Source organism: Rhodnius prolixus, unplaced genomic scaffold, assembly GCF_049639745.1.
Source record: "Rhodnius prolixus isolate KJV_2025 unplaced genomic scaffold, Rpr scaffold_6, whole genome shotgun sequence".
In the NCBI taxonomy this organism is placed as follows: Eukaryota; Metazoa; Arthropoda; class Insecta; order Hemiptera; family Reduviidae; genus Rhodnius; species Rhodnius prolixus.
The window spans coordinates 36,190,933-36,210,207 of NW_027411634.1; the positions used below are offsets into that span (position 1 = coordinate 36,190,933).

At 31.2% G+C, this 19,275-nt stretch overlaps 1 protein-coding gene across 1 annotated transcript in view; it reads right to left on the reverse strand.

Annotated features, from left to right (window-relative positions):
- stet (rhomboid serine protease stem cell tumor) overlaps window positions 1-14,834 on the reverse strand; it is a 159,336-nt gene extending 144,502 nt beyond the window's left edge. Inside the window, exon 1 of the mRNA XM_074139668.1 lies at window positions 14,470-14,834. The gene's annotated coding sequence lies outside the window, so the exon portion shown is untranslated. The remainder of the gene's footprint in view (window positions 1-14,469) is intronic.
- Between the last annotated feature and the right edge of the window lie 4,441 nt (window positions 14,835-19,275).

Sequence of the window (19,275 nt, forward strand, 5' to 3'; positions counted from 1 at the left end):
ATGTGAGAGTAGTACGATCTGTGTGGCTAAGCAGCTTTTGGAAAAAAACGATGTAAATGAAAAACTTACAAGATTGTCCATCACCAGAGTTGATCTGCAAGAAGCTGCTAGGAAGAGAATATCTAAGGGCCAGGGACTGGATTAGAACTCGAGATCTCCGCATGGGAATCCAGTAGGCTAACTTCTTGCTGAAATTCCGTTTTAATAGAAAATTATTATAGTTTCTTCACACTAGATTATTTTTTTATATAATGACCCCATATAATGCTAGAAATTTGTCTATTATCTCATGTTGAATAACTCTCTCTAATCAATGAGTGTAGTAATTCAATCTAAATTCGCTAATTAAATAAAAACTGAAAACATGAATTAAGTGACGTACAAGATTGTAGAGTTAAACAAAAAAAGACCTGCACAAAGAGGATGTGTCTGTTCCTTGTAAAATTATTAATGCTTTTATCCTGTTATCTCATAGATGTCTAGAGGCAAGTAGACAAATAGCCGACATTAGACCAGCAGTGACCCAGTTACATCAATAACCACTCTATCTCGTTCTGGTTTATTTAAAAAAAAAATCACTTTTAATAGATTATATCTTGCAGTAGCGCACTTCCTGTACACGTAAGTGGTTGTAGATTGCTTCTACTCTTAATAAAGTTAAAAAAAAACTGTGAGTTCAAGTAAATCAAAATTATTTTGGTAGTTATTTTAACTTTATATTGGTAAAACCGAAAAGCTGTGTTCGTAATAAATGACAAACTTAGTCCAAACAGTTCGTCTTATAAATATTGAACAATATTTACACAATTAATGTAGAATTATATCTCGATTGATTTGAGTGTTTTATTTACACTTAATAGCAAATTTAACAAAAGTTTGAAGTTGCCAGTGAAGTCAAAAGTGTGCTATTAATTAACTCTTGTACAGGAGCCATCATAGCCGAACGGTTAGAGACCTAAGCTGTGTATTATGGCACCGAGTAGGATTCCCGGTAAACATATATTAAAAAATAATTATGTATCTTATTACTTCAATCCTTTGTTCACTAAAATAAAACTACTTTTTGAAAAAAGCGTGGATTCCCAGTATCCCATTTTAAAATTTATTTCCATAAAAAAATAAAGCCGAGAAGTTTTTGAAGAGAAAGAAAGTAATAAAGTAAAAGTGAAATTTTAAATGAAGAAAATAAAAGCTGAAGTGTAGTTAAATTGAGAACCGTAAGAGTATGTATCTTCTAACATAATTAAAATTGTGTGTCATATAAATTTCTTTTCTAACAGAACTTTTTAGATAACTTAAGGGCTTAGTTTATGGTAAACTTCACTAAGGTTGAATCAATGCTTTTGACGATTCATCGCAAAACAACACAAGATGGCCAACTTCCAACATTGTAGACAATTGTTGGCCCAAAGCCATTTCGTAAACATACGCAGGTCAATGTGATAAGATGATGGATTAACAGTTCGGTAAGATTTAGAATTAGTTTCCTACTGGCTAGATTAGATTAGATTCTAACTTCGCATTAATAATATTGTCAATATTATAAGATATGCGAATATTATCGAATGTATGTTCCATTAATCGTCCCCTAAACACCTGCGTTTTTTGTTTTTTTTAGATTCTCCCTCGCTTCCACAAGGAGATTCTGGATCCGCCATTAAATTAACTGTTTTTGTAACTTGCTCATTGCTATCATAAAGTTTCAATTATTATTATTACTAATTATTGTTATTATTTTTATTTGCCGCAAAAAAACTAATTACTTTAGCCTTCAGAGACTCTTACCCCAAACCTAGAGGGCAAAAGAAAGAAATAAAGATAAATAATATATGTATTAATAAATAAAAACCCCATTCTTTTAACTTTATCTTATTATAAATGCACTTTAAATAAAAAAAGTTTATTTTTGACAAGTATTCGACAAGCATGCATTATATATAATCTCAATTCTATTGTATTTGTGTTCGCAGAAGCGTGAAGATGTAGTTTTGCAAGAGTTGCACTTTGATAATGGATAGAGGAGAAAGAAGGAGAGAGGCTGACTGACTTACTAAATGACCAATTATTTGCCGATGTTCTCAGGGAAAGTTTAAACTTGGGTCTTAAGTTTATGGCATTACATAGCCAGAATTCTTTAACTAATTACCACTAAGTGGTTAATGGTGCTCACTATAGTAATTAAAGAATACTTTATTTCTCTACGGTAGTTGTGAAGGTATGTAAACAAGAAGGTTAATTTCAATCAGATTTATTTATTATCTTGTACAGCTAGGCGAGTGAATAGTTTTCTACTCAAGTGTGAGAATTTAATTTTGTTGCACTATGTTTATGTATTGAATATTAATATCGGCAAAAAAGTAATTTCAAGGAATTTGTTGGATAAATCGTAGTTTTTCTAGCTCATTTTTGTTTTTTCCTGTGAAAAAATAGTGAATTTTGTTATTTATTTCCTGGAGAAGTCAAAATTTTAAAAAACAATAATGCAATTTTACGATTACTTCTTACCAGCAGCAAGAAAGTAAACAAGTAAAATTTAACGTAATAGTGACAGTGAAATGTTACAGTTAAAAAAAAAAACATTTAAACTACACGAAAACTACCAATATTTTTTTTTTCAAACTTCATTTGATTCGAATATTCATTTCATCTCTTTTTTAGCTGCCGAAAGAATACACGGTTAAATCAATCTTTCTGCGTTTTTTTTTCATTTTTGAGTGTAAAAAGGGTTAATCATTTGGAAGGTGGTACCATTTTTGGTTCGCATTTTGTGGTGGCAGTTATTGAGTTGGTGATAATTTTTTTCAAGTCTTCTGTATATTTACGATGTACAATGCGTAATCATTTCTTTTGACCTATTTTAGGACATATGATTGATGAATGGCTTCTTATAATTAATTTGTAATTAATTAATTCTTAAAAACCGGGAAGACGGGGGCCTTCATGAAAATAGAAGATCTAATCATCCAATGTTTCCTTCCATCTTGTTTACAACTGGGTTATATAAAGAAACCATTTATATTCCTTTCTTTATATTGGGTTTGTAATAAGAGCTGCCAAATCTAGATGCTGTGATCCCTTGCTTAGAGATAACATTTTATGCCTTGAATATAAAAGAGTTTATTTGACGCCAGATTGTCTGGTATAGATCGATGTGCAATCGTTTGTCTAGGGTTCCATAGCCCCCGCTATGGGTTTTCTTTGAACTTGAATATTTTGCTGTCATAGCAGCTAAACTATTTTATTATTTATTACTTCTTTTTTCATTAACAAAAAAAAAAATCAAAAAGTATTAATTATGAAGCTATATAGATTGTGAGATTCATGTTGATTAGTGTTTGTAATGGGGATGTTAGACTATAATAATAAATTAATGCAACTATAGCATGTGCCTCAGTATACACAGCCCTTTTTTGAGGCGAGGCTCTAGTCTAGACTCCAGACGACATTAGCGCTTCTAACTGTAGCTCCGTTACATATAATAAACTACAGTTCTTATATGTGCTTTTGTAAAATGTTCATCGAAATAGGTTCCAGTTTAACAAACAAGTAATACTTAAGCTATTTAAGTAAATTATTTGCAGAGGAAAGCGCCTTATTAATCATTTTTCTACACAACATTCGTACCAAAAAGAAAGAAAGAAAAAAAAACAGTTTATATGGTTTGAAGTCATATTTGGTTACTTTACAACTGGAATCCTAGAATTTCATTTTTTTAAATTTTTATTTAAGATGCATAACTTGTGCCATTGCGCGCGGGTAGTACATTTCCAGCTTAGGAAAAGGGGTTTTCTCGCCCAGTGTTCACTACCTTTCATCGGGCATTAAAGTGTAGGAAAAGAAAAACCTGGATTCACTCAGGGATAACCCTGCGAGAGTGTCCAATATCTTCCCGTAAAATTATCCAAACCTTACATTGGCATTTATTATTTTTAACAAATTTTTCAAACTTTAAATTTTTACACTGTTTTTTCCTTGACAATTGTGGAGAAAGTGGATACATCGTTTTTATAGATAGTGTTACGTCTAGTTTACAATAAATTTGGCGCTAATCAAATCATGATTTTATACTTAAGTGATCATGAAAAATTGATAATACTAGTGATCATTATCTGTGTATACTTCATTTCTCTTTTGTAATGACCACTTTCCCACGATAAAGAGATAGTAGAAGTTATGTAGCAACGCGATATCACCAGGGAATATTATCTACCATGTGCTAACGTTACCTTTTTTGTTCTATTTTTAAACATTCTGCATTAATATAAGAAATAGAGCTACTGCATTCCAGCTAATTACTAAAAAAAAAAAAGAAAAAAAAGTGGTAATAACATGAAATATGACTATGAGGTTACGTTTACGCGTAGAACAACATTATGAATACATTATAGCTCTAACTACATTAGCGTACAGAACAGCTGACAGTGTGCTACACTTCCGGCTTCCGGTATGTAAAAAAAAAAAAAAGAATTGAAATATAATGCTGAACACGTTACGATACATAGTTCTACACTCAGTATGCTTTGTATCCTACAAAAAACGAGTACATTCCAAAGTGATTTGAAAATTACTGATTACTGCTAGATTGTAATCTAATTTTTGATGGGTTTTAAATTTTTGATTGCTGTTGATAGAATAAGTATTGCGTTGTGTAAAATGTTATTTCATCAAATTTAATTCTCGCTTCAAATTCAACCAACCTGAATTGAGGTAGGTGAAGATTCGCAAAGGCAACTAAACAGATTTAACTGAAGCGTGCTTAGGTCTGACTTACAATAGGGTTCTTATGTTGAGGATTCCTGATGCAGTAAAATTCGACTGATTTAACTGCTGAAAAATCTGGACGTAGAAGGTGATAACAGCTACACATTCCCAGGGAAAATGGAATATCTAATAACTTAGAGAAGTCACAAAATGAAAAAATAGATTACGCTGAAATCTATCAACCGAGAGCACTGTTAATTGAATGGATTTTTCCGCTTTCTTCAAAAATAGCCCCAACATTGTTCGCTTGTTATGTATAATGCAAAGTAGCTGTTCAAAACACATCTTTACCATCTCCGAAGGTTACTTAAGAAATCTAAATGGTGTTTCAATTGTTGGTTAGGCAGTGATAATCTCATGGTTACCTTTCCTCACCTTTACCTCAGGGAAACTTTTCTTTTCTAAGAAAATTGAATTAGAATTTGGTGTAGGTAGTCTAATATTGGCAACACCCGCGAATATTTTTTAAAACTACGAAATCTTAGAAACATAATTAAGAGATTTGGTGTAAAATTAATCGTTTAACTGTGAACAGCACTAGACAGTAGATTTTTCGAAAAATTTCTCTTAAAAAAGTATTATAACCTTCTTTCTCATTCTTTCAATCTTTACAGAGTGAATTTAAATAAATATTAATCCTTTTGATTTGAATATTCAAGTTTTTCATTGAGATGTTTTTAAAAGTTGAAAAAAAACAACTGTGGATGTTAAAATTTATTAATTTGATTCCTTTTCAGATTGAGTGTTTTTATTGAATTTCTTCAAATTATCAAGAAGGGGGAGTTACATGATAAGAAAAAGAAGTTGTTGACCTGTTATTGACTTCAAATTAATTTTATGCAGAATAATTTTGCTGGTAGTTGGACGTAAAGCCCGCCTGAAAAAATAGGCATTACTTTTTAACAAACTTGAGATTATTTCAACTTAATTGAAAACTGAATAATTGTAATATTACTTTTTTTTTTCTGTATAAAATTTAACATTATATTTTTAATTTTAGGAATGCTCTTAACCAAGCCATAGTAATGTCTGGTAACTAGCTAGAAGAAGAGGGCATCAAGTGTGTGCGGTAATAGTACTTATAATGTGAGGATGTTTGGATGACGTCACAAAATAATAGAGGAGAACACCCTTCGGTACAGAGAATTTAAGACCGACAGGGTGAGTGAAGGGTAATATTGCTTTGGCAAGGTCTCCCTCCCTTCCTCCTTATATTGGATCCAGTTCCGCTTCTCCTCATTTATGTCTCTCCCCTCTTTTTTTTTTATATACCTTATGATGACTTGGATCTCCCTTCTGTTGAGCTACCCCACGTTTCCAAAAAAGATCATCCCCTTTTGTACAGACTCTAACCATTGGAACACGTGACAAACCATTAATATGTCACCGTGGCCTTAGCCCGGGCAAGATGTTGCAGGGATGATGATATCTCTTCCTTCTCTCTCTCTCTCTCTCTTCCTTTCCTCTTTACTCTTAAAAGATTTCACTTTCTACTTTCTTGTACATCTATTGGTAAATGGAAGTATTGTGAAATTTTTGAAATTCCATTTTCAATGGAAACTAAGTTTTGAGGCATATATATATATATATATAAATGTTTTTCCATTTCTATATGAATGATTTGTTTAGATTTGTAAAAGGAGTGCTTTGCAGCCAAATCCAATACGTCCTAAAAAGTTCTTTGGTTGCTCCCTTTGGTGCTTTAGTTAAGGCAGACACAAGCCAGAAGCATAGGGAATTTACGCTTAGCCAAAATTGTTTCGATTATTCGTAAAATAATCAACTTATTTTTTTTTTTTACAAATTTTCATTTCATTTCTACTGCTATAAATAAAATAAGAATTTGGGTATTGATGAGTAAAACAATTCGATTATCTAGTAGAAGAAAATCTCATATTTCTAAAGTATTAGCGGGTCTTGTATGTTAAATATATCAAATTCAATTTAAAAATAGTCTGAATAGTAATAGCTTCAAGATGTCTAATAGATTTGATTGTAATAGTTGGATTATTATTACATACATCTTTTAAGTATAAAATTCGTAAAGCAATGCAATAAATACTAAGAGTATAATGTCTGGTAATAGTAGAATAGTTTGTCGTTGTAATAAATTACGATTGTGTTTGAATAAAAAAATTATTTCAATTTTACATAAGATATACTTAAAGAAATATACATATACAAACAGTTTTTGTCTCTAATAAACTAAATTACATTTTTAAGTTAATGGGTTCTCAATTTAAAACTGAACGGGATCCGCAAACGCTAACAGCCCGAAAGTTAGAGGGGTTCATTAGATCGTAAAGCAGAATATAAATGAGAACTATATTTTTGTTTGTTACCATGAGCTAGAGTTTGCCGGTGGGGTTGCTTAACCTAAATAATTGCGTACTTCAACTAATTCTACAGATCCACTGCATTTTATTTGAATGTAAAGGGTTGTGTTACTCTTGAAATTAGCCTGAGTTATTCAAGAAATGATGGTAATGCATGTTGTAAATAAACTATATTTCGCAGAAATTACAGTTAAGATAATGCAATCTTGAATTGTATACAACTCCTCCGAACATGAGTCTTACCAAAATAAGCAAAAAAATGCTGCGTTATTAAGTCTTACTTGTCTCTCAATGATGCAACAAACAAAAATACCCTTTGTAAATAAATAATTTACTACCCCACTAAGTAAGCAGACCCCTGCCGTACATATGTTTTGTATTGGAAGTATTCCCCTAATCCCACAGCAATTATCTGGCTAAACTGAATTTTGGCTGTTGCCTAAAAGATTCAATATTTCTTAGACGGGACGATATACTACTCTCTCTCTAGAAAAGTTTTTCTACTTCCTTTACCCACCTTAGTTTTTGAAATAGTTTATGAGTTTTTGTTATCCGTAAAAAAGAGATGCATTCAAAGAAGAGCCAAAAGACTTCAACCTAAGATATCCTCACAAAAATATTCCCAATACTAATGAAAATTTTGCAAGTCATTAGAGGGAATAAAATAAAAATATAGGACCTTCAAAGCAGTTACTTATTTCTTAGTTTCTACATTAAGTGCTTATATACTCACACTGCCCTCCAAATTAGTGTATATCTCTCATCACTAAACACTAAATATTCCATATTATGGACACAACACTTAGGTAATTCACATTCTGTTACCACTGTGTTGTTTCTAGGTAGGAATAAGCCTATGTTTGTGTGTGCACGGCTCAAGTTATCCTTATCTAATGGAAACCAAGAAGGAGAATATAGTGGAAGAGAGTCACTGTTATTTCGTGGCAGTCATGGAGAAGAGAGAAGTGAAAGAGGTTGCTGAGAAACTGTTCCTTGAACTAAATTAAAGGTAAATTGAGAGGCAAATAGTAACTATGAATACTATATAATATAATCTGTTGATTTTTTCCAGCCCTAGCAAACAATAGTGGTTAATGTGCAATCCCAGTCAAAATCACAATAAATAAATAAAATTGCTGTTGCTAAAGATCTGTGGATATCACCGAAACAGATTTAGTTTGATAAAGTTAAAAAGAAGTTTTATAATAAATTTAATTGTATTGCGTATATGATTATAAGTTGTATTTTGAATAATTTTTATTATTCTAAATAGTAGTTTTAATTAAAATATAATTAAAAATGTTTTTAGGTCCGCATTGCTGGATAATTCGTCGTAGCACGCAATTTTTTTTGTATTCTTGACCGATTTCAGACATTTATCCATCTTCAGTGGTGATAAATCAGTTTGGTCTAAAAAATGTTATTTCAACTAAGATTTCGTCTAAGATGACGGATAAAATCAATGATACTGAGTTTGGATACTAAAAAATTATTTTTCTATCGTTCTGTATCGCTGATAATAATACCATAAAATGTACTTTCTACAACAGTAGAACACTTGGGCAATTTCTTTTAAAATATTCCTGAAGTGTACCGGAGTGTTTACTACTAGATTTCCATTTGTTAGTAGGTAAGAAAGACCCTAGTTTAATTATTATTAGTTATTGTTAGATTGCAAAATACGTTGTCAATTCATTTAAAGGACTATATTAGATGTATTAAAAACTGTATTCGTCTTAAAACTTAGTGGGGAAAAAGTTTGTAAAGAATTCGATAGCATTATTGTGGTTGGGTTAAAATTCAGGAGACCCACCAGCATTCTGCTTCCTGATTTTAAGTACGTAAAATCACATTAAGATAGATAATGCCAATACTTTTTTTTTTACGTATGCCGCGTTAAGTTCTCGTACAATGATCTAATTAAACCGACTGAAGGATTCGTGGGGCCTAAACAACTATTTTTGATCATCCTATAAGATTGGATCGCTGTGACAGACCGCATGAGGATAGAGTTATAATAATTGGGAAGTGTTTTATATTTCGTTTCATTCAGAGGAATTTTAAAGAAACTTGATTTAAAAAACTTTCAAAGAAGTAAGAAAAAATAATTTTAATTGTGTGATTTCGAACTGGTTAATCGAAAGTTTCAAATAAATAGCGTTGAATTACCTATTCAATGTTTTGAAACAATACAAAAAAATATTTATGCCCTTGTTTTATAAATATAAATCGTATTTGTGACAGGTTAATGACCAGTAAGTGGAAGCAGCTGATCGAGTGACGAACCTAAACCTACAGGCGTAATAATGACCTGCTATAGATCAACTTGTGTGGTACGGACAATGTAAGAACTGTTTATCAGATCAACCGGATCAGGTAATAAATTAATTTAATCCAACAACTATCTGTTTTGTAATAAGTATAGGCCTCTAGTTGTTGACAAAAAAAATAGAACCACTAGAAATTAAACAAACCATGACAATTCTCTATTCAAATAATAAAACCGTTAAGTAAATGCTAATGGTGTTGAATTTCTTTTGAAAGGTAACACTTTAAGTAGGTTTCAAGTACAAAATAAATGATACTCTTAAGAGGATCTTGAAAAGTGTGGAATTACTACTTTATTAAGGATTGTGTATCAATTAAGAAATTAAAGTGGATATTTTATATCATTTAGGTGCTTAGTTACTTTAATAACATATTAATTGTTTAATTGATCCACTATATCGTGAAAGGGAATGGTTGTTGGTTTTTACGACCTCAGTATATAGTTTTTGAAATTTTTTACAGGGTTTTTATTTTTTACATGCTTACTTTCTATATTTCTTGGTTAAACGTTAGAATCATTAAAATTTAATATTTATTGATACGTCTTTCTATAGAAATTTCAGATAAAGCTTTATGAGCAGTGAGGGGAGGTAAAGTTGATGCATCCAATTTGGTTAAATTCATCAGTTTAATACTAAAACTGGTGACGTTTTTACCTGCACCATATTTGGACAAAAATAATTATTCTAAATAGGACTTTTTAAAAATAAAAAAAAATATGTTATTATACTATGAGATTATTTGTTTACAATCTTTTACCTTCTTCAAACGTTATAGTTGGAGGTTTTAATTCTTTCTAAGAGCAAGGCATCTTTTGCTTGCTGCTAGCAGAACCTTGGTACTTTAAATCTGCCACGAGACTCGACCTTCTCTTACTATAATCCTCAAAAGAATAGAAATATTTCATAATGATAAAATGTGCGATAGTAGAGAATATAGGTGTTAATTAAAGATGGAATTGTTGCAGGAAAAATGGATGCTAGAGATAAACGAGGTATACTCTACCAATAGATTCTCTTTGAATACCTACCATTCTCAACAATAGTTTCTCTATGGTTTGCTGCAGACAGGTAATGTCCATCTTATGAATTATTTAAGTTTAATTAAACTGATTTAATATTCAACAGTGTAGGTGTTCCTTTGTTTTAAGGGAGGAATGTACACATGAACTCCCCATTATTATCAATGAAACTTGTCTCCTCCCCCAAACCTGATAATTACGGTCGAATGGATTTATCTGGGAATGTAACTTTGATGGTATCTTGCTGAGTCATTCAGTATGGTCTTTTAGCGGTGCGTTTAGGTAAATTATATAGGTTTCTTCTAAAATATCTATGCTTTATCTTTTTCAATCCATCTATAAAAACAAAGTGTCTCTTTTTTTACATAAAGTTGTTACTAAAAATGTTAGTTATAATGATGGTTGAAAGCAAATCGTGAAAGTTGAACATTCGCTTTGCTGACCAACTCCATATTTTGAGTTCTAAAGAATTTTTATTTTTTAAAATGCGTAATAAGTAAGAGAATAATTTCAAAGATAAATTTATCTTTAAAATAAGTAAAATTTTACAGCCATTTACCGAACGCTTCATATTTGAATAGTAATTTATGACTAATTAATGTAGTAACGATCATTAAGATTAGAAGTGGCCCTATAAAGCTAAACTTAATTTCTTTTTAATAAGTAGGTGCTATCAATTTATTCTTCCTCTGCATATCTGAAAAGCTGGAGCCACTTATCAATTTATTGGTTGCTTGTTCCAAAAATTATGTAAAAAAAATTGTATTGAAAATAAAATGGGTAAAGAAAAGTGAGGTGTCAGTAAAAGTTGAATCTGTGTTATGTAACTTTGATAAATTATTGTAGAGAGGCTTAACACTTTCAAGGTAGTTGTAAATTTATAATTTTCAAATCTGAGCCTAAAAATAGTAGATTATTGGTTTATCGCACCAATTTGGGTCAGCAAAATAGTTTGAATCATTTAATATTCTACTGTCACTGTTTACATATGCAATTGATCCACTCCTGCGATATATTACCGGTTTTTTTTTTTTTTTTTTATATTACGATATTTTATTTTGTATCTATTTGCACTTTAGGATTTGAAGATTTAATTTAAACAACCAGACCTCTCGTTTTTGTTTTGTATCCCTTATAACTCGAATCGTTGGCGTAAAGATTTTTATATTTTTTAACTAACCAAAACTAAGATTTCTCATAAATAATAAGGGTAAATGGAAGAACAGTTATAGGTTTAAGTGGTTTTCTTCTTTCTATGAACCTGGTATTAAAAAATGATTTAGTTGTACTTTAATAGTGAGTAGAATCGTACTAAAGTAGCTCTTCAAAGGAAAACTATTTGCAATATATATTGAACATCGAAAAATATTTTTTGTATTAGAAATATAGTTTGCTATGTTTATTCTTTTTAAATGTATTTTTGATATATATGATTAATTAGTAATGGACGATGATAATTAGTTACAGATGCTGCAATTATTAATGATGAATACTGATCAGAGAATATTATTTTGGAGCTTAATTTTTGTGGACTCATTAACTGCAGAAGTAGAAAGCACAACTTTCTCCACGTACATTCTATCATGCATATTTAACCGTTGCAAGGTAAATGAAACTGAAGCATTACTTTTTTTTATTAATATATTTATTTTAAATAACAGAAGTAGTGGTATTATCTTAAGGTTTATAGGAATTCTTCTTGAAAGGCACGAAGCTGATGAACTAAAAAAAACTTCTTGTACTTTTCCAAATGAGTTTTAAAACATTTTGTCGTAAAAAGATGGTCAAATCAGAAGAAGTTTTTTGAAAATGTTTTTATTAGTCACTTGATTACAATCAAAACTAAGCATTAGTATGGTAGTTGGAAAAGTTACATTTATTAAATATTTCTTTCAGTTTTTTACTGCAATATAATAATTTCTTAGAGCACCTGAAGCAAAATTTCTACGTAATTTAAATGAAATTTTATTTGCGGTTAACTGAATTCTGTTAAATTTATAATTATCATATTTTAATAAACAGGAGACATTACTAAATCGACATTACTCTTTTATCTAAGTTTTAGCCAAATTTGTCATCTGGGAAGGGGATTTTACTTCTAGAATTTTTGAAATTTTCTGTTTATCCGGAAAATGCTCCACTAAATAGATTTCATGTTGGGAAATTGGTAGCCATAGAGAATTCTTCATCGTTCTCTCTAAGAAGCTACGAGTATTTCAGAACAATTTGCTGCCCGCCACCATAGCATGGATTGCTTAGATTTGCTGACACATTTGTAGTTTTTTTGAAAATGTGGAAGAATTCTTTTAATTTTCCATATACTTAGTAAGCTTACTGAATAGGTTTAATAAAAAGCCGTAAAATATATAATCGGAAAAGGGAATATCTAATAAAAAACATAATAGGAAAAGTTTTATAAAACAGGTTAAAAAAACACGATTTAGTTTTCTCTTATTACTATCTCTTATTGCATTTAAGTACGAGGAGGTGGTATTCGTGTAGATTTTCGAATTTGGGTTTCAATCCGAAGTAACCTAAAAAAAATGAAAGAGTTCTATTTATTTCGTTTAGTTACCATCAAAAGAATTCTAAAACTGCATTTGGTAAAAATCTTTTTACGGAAGGAAGCTTTATTAAAACGCTTTATTAAATTTATGCTTTATTAAATTGTGGTCTTGGCGGTTTTCTCAAAAAGTAGTCCAACGATTTTCATATTATTTTCGCAAACTTTCTGTAGTTAAAGAAAAGTAAAAAAAAAAAAAGAAGCAGAATCATTAATTACTTTCAGTCAGATACAATTATATAAACAGAATGGATTATTCGCAATAAGTGGCCTGCGATCAAGGGTGCAGCAGTGTGTACTGGAAGTGCTACTACGGTGGTCCCGGGACCTCCGCCTTCCCTTTCGGGGGTGGCGAAATCCAGTGGGGTGAATGTGCTGCCTCGTATCCTAGCAACCACAACGTCTCTCTCTTCCCTTCTCTAGCTTTCTATCTCTCTTTGTGCACCCGTATAACCTTTACTTGGGTACTACCAATCAGAAAACCTCTCTCTAAACTCCCGTCCAAACCTCGTTTCCAGTTTAGTAAATAAATAATTACTGCCTATTCGAGATAAAAGATATTACTTTTACTTCAAATTAAGTTCTGAGATTGAGATAATCAAGGAAAAAAAATAAAGCTTTAAGAATGGAATATACTTGATCAAAAACTTGAAAATATTATTGAGTGTTCAGTATACGTTATCTATTTTATTGGATTTAACACAACTGTCTTGTGAAATCTTTTAATTATTTTTAGGGAGTGGTTGTAAAATCAAAACCACTGCAAAAAATTCCAAGAAGAGCTGCAGCAGTTCCTTTATAGCGTAAGCAGTAGTAAAATGTACAAATTGGGCTACAGTTTTGCATATGGATACGTTAAAATTCACTTAAATCTTACTCGCTTAAACCCTTTATGAATTATGGATGTTAGTCTTATTAAACTTTGTTTGTATTGTTAGGCTGGAATATCTGCAGTGAAAAACACTAAAGAATAGCTCTAATTAGTTCAATTGCTCCTTTAAAGGAAAAATAATAAACCCCTGATAGATGTTCAGCTTAAAGATTTTCTGATGTTAAGAGCAAATTAAGCTTTCAGTTAAACGACCCTTACGTACATTCCATATAGTGTTGTTCGTATTGATAAGAATGGAATACCGGTAGAAGCACTAAAAGCCCCAGAAGTACTGCTTCCCTCCAACAGCAGAAATCTGGATAAAGCAATAATACGTTATAGGGTGTAAAACGCAAATTTTACTTTAATTTTAATTAAAAGTAGGGACGAGGGCACAACCTACTCTTAGCCTGAAAAAGCAGTTTAGAAAGGAGTATGAGATTTCTTCAGCTTTCTTAAAAATAGCTAATGTTAATTTTTCCGTATTTTATTGTTATAAACCACTTCCAGTGTAAAATGCAATTCCATATAACTATAGGTTTTTAACCCTTAAAGTTAAGTATACAAAATTATTGTTGCCCTTTCTTACCTTTAGGTGCTTTTATATCACAGGTAAGCCAAAAACGTAGTGAACCAATGCCATGGTGTTATAAGTGCACTTTTAATTTTTAAATTTAATTTTTATTAGAAGTAAACTTCTTTCAAAAAGTAATTAATAAAATATATTAATATTATTTACGCGTCTTTACTAGATCGCACTCTTTAAAAAAAAACATTACTCCTTGGATCCTTTTTTTAAATACAGAATTCAAGAAAAATAATTATACTTTTTGAACCAGAAATAATTATAATACAAAAATGAGGAGAGAAAGGAAAAAAAAAATGAAACGAACGAAATGCTGAGAGGTCTAGCCGAGGCACAGGGTAGTGCGGATTGAGCCGCTAACCGGACTGGAAGGATGTTCAGTGATAGCAAGATGTGTTCGGTTAGAATTCAACGGTAGAGGGCCGAGAGTGCACGATCCGGAGCCGACTGTTGGCGGCCTGGTGATGATTAAGGGGCCGCGGTGGTTCGCCGCCACTGATAAGGTGAACTATTTAATGGTATGTGGGTGTGTGAGCTGATTTAAACGGGTCAACTAATCACATTATTCTTTAGTATTTTTTTTTTTTTTTTGCACTCTTATCCTTTCCTTAGAGGAAGTAGTGCAGTAGCACAATTTCTGTATTTTGAATATTTACCGGAAATACAAGCCTTGAGATCCCCATTTACGTAAAAAGAGTTAAAAAACAAAATAGGCTGTGCACTTAGCCTGTCAGTCAGTAACTGCTCAGCATATATTAGAACGTTTTTAAATAGATTTATTTTTTGTTACTTTTGTGTGGTTCTCTGAAATGTTTTTTTATAAACTTCATGTGTTAATTTCATTCATAGGCGCCTACAATCTTGTGAGTGTTTAAGGGTTAAAACGCTTCAAAGAAAACTTCAGTTTCATTAAAACCACTTTAACCATTATCTTTACATTTCTTTTAATAAACATTCTTTAAAAGCTATACTTTTGTTAAAAGCTGAGCTGGGGTTGGTCATGGGTTGTGGATGGTTGAGAGTGAAGTGCCCAGGAATATCATGAAAGGAGGGTACGGGCGCGTCGAGGAAAGCCTGTTCAGGCGTCTTAAATGGTGTGATGTTGGCAACGGAAGGTATATTTTAGATTAGGTTGGTTGAAGAAGCAACGACAGGCCATCTGTTGTAGAGCAATTTAGACTGATATATAGTTTGGCATGAACTGAGCATTTTTACTGAAAAAAAGATGAAAAATAATTTTGAACAATTTGTATTTTTTGTTTTTCTTTGTCGTGTTTATAAATATGCATGGGGAAAATTTCTGAATACTAATAAAATTGATTGTTGTCAATCAGGTGCAGAGGAGGTTACCCTGTACATTGACCCATTGACCGTCTGCTGTAAATAGTGACTAGTACAAGAGGTTGATGTAGTCCATTGTAACGCCCATCCAACTACACCGCAGTAAGTAAACGTCTTTTACTTGATTCTCGCTAATATGAGTATTCCTATTAAATCTTTTTGAGTGCTAGTACTGTACTGTTCATTTCTTACCTTGATAAAAAATTTGGATATAACGAAGTTACTACATCATGGATGTATTTTTTAGCAAACAAAACCAAGTGTCCAAATGTATAATTAGACTATTGGAGAATACTCGGAGAACAGAAACGTCTCTGATGTAAATATATCGCGAAATATTTGTTTTATGATTGCTTTCGCTTTGTTGGTAATTTTCCACGCAATATCTGATAGAATTGCAGGATATTTTTATCTCACGTTTGTAAGAAAATAAGAATCCTCTGAAGGTATTAAAAGTTCTATTTGAGAGGAAGGCTAGCACAGAGCAGTTCAAGATTGTTTCTCAATTTCTTATAAAGGGCAAAGCAAGTGGAGGAGTCGGGGGTAAAAAATTGATGAACAACTCTAAAACGTGCTCTGAATAACCTGAGGTATTAGCTATGCCCACTAGGAATCATAAAAGTAGGAGCGATTTATTCCCTAGGTCAGATTTTTCTCGTAATTTCAAATCACAATTTTTATATTTTGTTTCAATTGGAACTGTATTTCTTTAGAAATCCTTCTGGAAGTATTCCTTATTTAATAGTATATTACAAAAAAATAACCAGACAAGAATTTGTTCCCAGAATAATGCGGTGTTTCATTCTGGTTGTCGAGGCGCCGGATTACAAAGGCGCTTGGTCCGGGATGTTGGTTATGCAGTTTTCATGGAATTTGATTGGTAGGTAGAAATCAGTATGTTAATGAATCAGTAAATCGATCAACCAATTAGATTCTATATTTAAAAATTGAACTTAGCACTACTCATATAAAGATCTATTGCATTCGTTTATGTTTGTTTTGATATGTATTTTAAAGATTAACTTTGTTTGTTGCGTTATTTATGATGTATTTTTGTGAAGCACAGTTAAGCTTCTGACCAGATAAAGGTATATTTTTTTTTTCTGTTGCAGTGGGACTTTGCAATTTTTTTTTTTTTGCGTTAGCGGCTATTAGGATATTTAGTAAGTTTTCATTTTTTTCTAATAATTTCTCGTAATTTTTTAAAGAATGAATTGCAAACTATTTCATTTACTTTAAGAAGGTTAGCTTAGAATATCTACAAGAAACGTTGACGACCTTTCGATACGCTCCAAACATTCATTAACCTACTTGGATGAATAATCAGTGTGTTTTCTGTTGGCTTTTAGTTGCCACAAGTTGTACAATAACACCAGTTTATGCTGCCTACTGGAAGTGGTAGTTCAGGACTTCGCCACTCTATATTGGCAGGATATAAAACTGTGACAGCAGGCCACTTTAAGTAAATCAGATCGATATTTTGGCGAATCGTCTCATATGGTAGCATCTAGTGCGTTGATGACTCACTCGCACACAACCGTTTGTAGAGTCTCTGCCAAGAGGAGATTATCAGTGAAGAAATTGTATCTGGTACGTATATATCAGTACCTCGGAGGTATACAACACTAAGTCCATTTTTTCAAAATTTATTTTTTTAATTTTTTTTTTGTGATACAACCATCTGTTAACATACATTTATGTTACTTATTATCCACCAAAGATTTAAGCAAAATAACTACCGCTTATAAGTAAGAAAAAATCGTGAAAAAATATTTCATTTGCTCTCTTGTAAAAAATTTAAAATGTGACATAGTGTTGTGTACCCCCTAGGTACTGATATAAAAAATTGTATTATTTTTATTTAATGGAAAAAAATGAGTGTTTTTTTTTTTTTTTTTTTTTTTAATTTAATATTCTGGATAATCAGGAATTGGAAATTGTTCAGCGAATTCTTCAATTATTAGTCATATACAGTGAGTGTCTCCTCCTAGATTGAATTGTTAATTTGAAATATGTAAATTCACTAACTTCTTAATGTAAACAGTTTATCAAAATTATCTATTCCCTACAATAAACTAGGAGTTTATAAATTATTTGTTGGTTGAAGCTTTAAAACCTTTGTTATTCGTATAATTAGAACTTACATTATCCTTGTTACACCTTTATTTGTCTTTATTTATTTTTAATTCAAATTAATTTTTTAAAGATCAGATTAGCACAAACATTAGCATCGCCAACATGTTTTTTTAACGAAATCACTTCTTTTTTCTATTTTAAAAGTTTAATTCGTTAAATAAATGTATACATATTTAATTTAAATGAAAGAACATTATTTTTATTATCTGTACAATGATTGTTATTTAATTATTTTTTTTGTAGCAATGTAGAATTTTGAAATAATGCAAAAATAATAAAAAAAGTACAAAACTAATTTGTTTGTTTTTATTTTAATACTAATTTAATTAATAAATATAGTATCTATTTATAATATAAATCGTATTTCAGTAAAACACTAAGAATTTAAAAAAATTAAGATAGGAAACAACAATAATAATAAATTTTGAAAAGAATCATAATCTTCAAGTAACCGTTATTGGTGGCTTAAATGCAATACCTTTTCTACTAGAGCCTGCTGCTGTCTGGTAGCCATTTGTTCAATTAACGAATATTTTGTTCTTTGTTCTATTCTCGTCATTTTATGTGGGTAGTGAGCTTTTTTTAATTAGTAAAAATGCTAATTAGGTGGTATTACGTTAGTTTTAATTAATGATAATAGAATTAAGCTTAAATAGGTCGCATTTGCTTGAAAAAAAGGCAATAAAAGATGTTGCTTCGCAAGTGGACATCTTGACATGGCGTCTATATAAGTAATTTAAGTTCGCGGGTGTGGAGGGCGGGGCGAATAATTTGCATCTTGTTAGTTACCCTTCCAGCCTTTAAACAACCCCTGGCTCAAAACTACCCTTACCATCAACTGTACTTTCTAGAATGCATTAGCATGTTATTTGCTTGTTATTTTTCATAGAAAAATTATGCTATTTATTTTTTTCCATTTTAAATGATTTGTTCAAGATTGAAGACGTCTGTATTATTTATTCAAGATTAAAGTCAGAAATATTTGGTGAGACGAGCGACAGACCGACCTTCCCCCCACAGTGTCTGAGATGGTACTGAATAGAATTTATTGTTGCTGACGTATATGTAGATGGCTAGCAGTGCTGTGATGGCTTGTTGGAAAAGTACATTCTCATGCTATCTAGCGGCGAAAACTTAAAACTTACCATAGTTCAAGCAATCGCCGCTAGAATGCATTGACATGTTATTTCTTGCTATTTTTCCCAGTAAAATTATGCATTTATTTTTTATTTTTGAAGTACCTTTGTGTTTTTCATTTTTTCAGCTTGTTTTTTTATAGTTCACATTTTATTCTTCTGACGAATATTACTAAACACAGGAAAGAAATAAGAA